General features: G+C 39.7%; 1 pseudogene; it reads right to left on the bottom strand.

Annotated features, from left to right (window-relative positions):
- Positions 1-338: 338 nt before the first annotated feature.
- On the bottom strand, positions 339-3,351 carry LOC132251685 (olfactory receptor 226-like; annotated as a pseudogene).
- Positions 3,352-3,504: the final 153 nt, after the last annotated feature.

The raw sequence follows: 3,504 nt of genomic DNA, 5'->3' as shown, positions 1-3,504 counted from the left end.
GTGAAGGGTAAATATGTGGATTTGGCTCTTTAGGCACTTATGTGCAATCTTGTTCCACGCCGCTGGAGGAGCTGAAAGACTCTTAATATAAGAAGTGGGTGAGTTGCCCTCCTTCTCGCTCCTTTTCTGTGACTTAATCTGAAGGTTAAAATGGAAAGGGGGTTATGAAAGTTGACCTGTTAGTCCAGTTTTGCAGAGACTTGCAGAAACATCATGGAGTAGGAACGCGCCTGAGCACCTAAGAACCACTTTTATGCTTAAGGGGTGAAATAGATCTTAGGCCAAAGACTTATTTTTTTCTCTTCTTTTTTTTTCCAGTAGAATTAAGGGAAAAAACATTGTGTTTGTTATGTTTTATTTGACCTGATAAGTTTTATTTGACCTGAATTCAGATTTTTTTGACTGATTTAGCTCTTTTGGTTAACATTTTTCCTTTTAATAAGTCAGAGTATGAATGCGGTTTTGAAACAGAAAGTTACAGGTTTAAGTCTGAAAATATAAAAATTCATGCTTTACCAAAAAACCCAGATTGATCATAGCGGGCATTCTGAAACAAAATATTTCAGTATTCTTTAAACCTATTTTTCCCTTTTTTTACCCAGATGAAACTATTGGCCACATTTCACCCCAATAATCTCTATCCAACAAAGCTACATTTTTGGGCAAATTTACTTTTTAGGCAGGAGCAGGGGAGACCTGTTCCAATACAGTGAATTTTTGTAATCTAATTCCCTGACTTTCTTTGAAAAATCCCAGTCTTCAATATTTAAAAGGTACAATTACTTTCTCTGACTGCATGGGAGGTGAATTTGCCCCATTGTGAGGGATGTAGTATCGTGTAAAATTTTATGAGCCTCCTTCAAACTTTAATACAAAAGATTGAGGAGGTAGCTTTGTTATTTAATGCTCTTCTCAGGGTCTCCCTTACTTCCTTGTTCCTCAAACTGTAGATAATGGGATTTAGCAATGGAGACACTACTGTGTAGACTACGGACACCAGTTTGTTGAGGTCAAAGGTGCCAATGGCCCTGGGCCAGACATACATGAATATGGTGGTGGCGTAGAACATGGAGACAGCCATTAAGTGGGAAGCACAGGTAGAAAATGCTTTCTGCTTCCCAGCAGCAGATGGGATCTTGGCCACTGTGGTGAAGACACAGATATAGGAGCTTCCAGTCACCAGCAGGGATGGCATAAGGACAGACAGAGCTGCCATGAAGTCTAATATCTCAACGATGGAGGTGTCTGTGCATGACAGCTTCAAAATTGGTGAAATGTCACAGAAGAAATGTCCTATGGTGTTAGAATCACAGAAATTCAGCTTGGAAATCATTACAACAGATGGGAATGAAGCCAGGAAGCCACTAAGCCAGGAAGCCAGAATAAGAACCACACAGACTCTGGGATTCATAAGGCTTGAATATTGTAAAGGGTGGCAGATGGCTAAATAGCGGTTGTAGGCCATGGCAGCCAGGAGAAAGCACTCAGAAGAACCAAGAGACAAGAAAAAAAAATAGCTGAAGCATGCAGCCCCAGAGAGAAATGGCCTTGTCCCCCAGCAAGAGATTGGAGAGCAACTTGGGAATTGTCACTGACACATAGAGGATTTCTAAGAGGGAGAGGCTGCCCAGGAAGAAGTACATTGGGGTGTGTAAATGGTAGTTCAACCTGATGGTCGTTATCAAGAGCACATTCTCCATCAGAATAACCAAATATATGAACAGGAACAGCACAAAGAGCAGTACCTGGTGCTCCAGGGGTCCTGGGAAGCCCATGATGATGAATTCTGTGTGGGAGTGAGAGGAGTGGTTCCTCTTTCCCATATCTGCAGTCTGCTTTTCCTTCTGCCAAGACAACCAATAGGAAAATTGTGTGAAAAAGCCATGGGTGAGATGTGGCAGGAAACAACAATTCAAACTCCCTAAAGAAAAACCATTCTCAATTCTATTTCTTGCTATTCCTTGCTCTCACGTACTTAAAAACCTGCTGCTTTTTCAACTACATCTGGAGGACCTTCCCTGGTGGCTTTTCTGCTCTTGCTTAGTATTATACTCCAGTTTCACTTGATGGCATCTCCTTACCTACTAGAGAGTTTTCCATCCCTTGCTCCCCCTGCTCTCAGTCCATTTTGGTTCAGTGGGCATGTCTACACATGCATAATCAGGCTACACAGTAAGTTGATTGAAAATGGTACTTTGAACATCCATTAAGTAGATCATCCATTCTATTATTTCAGCTCTGTATTTAGTTGTGAGCACATGATATTTTTACTCAAGTTTTCATCCCAGAGTTAAAGGAGTCATTCACAAGTAGCTACTTGAAATCCCTCAACACATTTCTGTTGCCTGCATAAATCAGATGGACCATTTTTTAAATGAATGGAGATATGTAGGTGTAAACAAAGAACAATTTCAAGATACAAGAGCATAAGTCAGGAAGAATTTATTGTATTGACTTGGATCCATGAGAGAGAGGAACCCAACCCAGAGGAATATTAGTAAATGCAATGGAAATATCAGTCTCATACTTATTATAGTAGGTTTTCTCTAGTGACTTTAGGGAATTAAGTGACCAACTCACTTTGGCTTTCAGTGGACATCGAATACTTCATGCCATTTATTCCTTTGAAAAATCCAATTCCCTTTTATATATCTTTTGAAACACTAACCTATATGAAATTCCCAGGACAACTACCAAACTAGTAAGTCTGCTTGTTAAAATGATGTACTAGGTAGCCTGTCTATTGACAATGGCAAAAATTATAGTAGAATCTAACCCAAATGTACCCACCTTCCATCAAAAATTACCCTTCAAACATATAGTCCCCAGCTTATTTAAATCACTACTCAAAAAATGTGCTAAGGAAAATTCTATGCAAATACAAATGAGTAAGGCTTCATGGAAATCAAGGGGGATATGTAGAAATTCACATTAGCTGAGGATCTAGGCTATCATGCTATTATTATATTACTTAATTTACCTGAGTATTCAAGGTCCAAAGTTGAAGGATCCTTTATTCATTCATAGGAATATAAGATTGGAAGCAGCCTTCTCAACTACTGGATCCATACACCTGTATTTAAAGGCACTTTTCCAAAGAGGTCCATAAGAAAGTTCATTCTGGCTTTAGGAAAGAGAAAGAGAGACAATGGTACCACCAGTGCCTTGACCATCTCATCACTAGAAGTGAATTCTTTTTCCAAATGCCAACCACTGAAAGGGAGACAGTGATCCTCAGTATAGATCTGATGGAGAACAAATTGCCTGTCTGATCATTTTCCTCAGCAGTATGGAGCACAAAGCTTTGTGTTTTTCCAAGAACATGATGCCTCAGTTGCAATTCTGGCACTCTTTGATTCTGGCTGGTGGACAAAAGTATATATGTTACTCTAGAAAAACCTTCGGGGACCAAATTCCCAACTCCTCAACTCTTCTCCCAAGTGTTATTATCTCATGGCTTATTTACTGGAGATTGCACAAGCAGTTCTACATTCATTAACCATA

The sequence above is a fragment of the Alligator mississippiensis genome, chromosome 7 (genome assembly GCF_030867095.1).
Source record: "Alligator mississippiensis isolate rAllMis1 chromosome 7, rAllMis1, whole genome shotgun sequence".
Lineage (NCBI taxonomy): Eukaryota > Metazoa > Chordata > Crocodylia > Alligatoridae > Alligator > Alligator mississippiensis.
The sequence above is the reverse complement of the archived record's forward strand: the minus strand, read 5'-3'. Positions and strand labels throughout refer to the sequence as shown.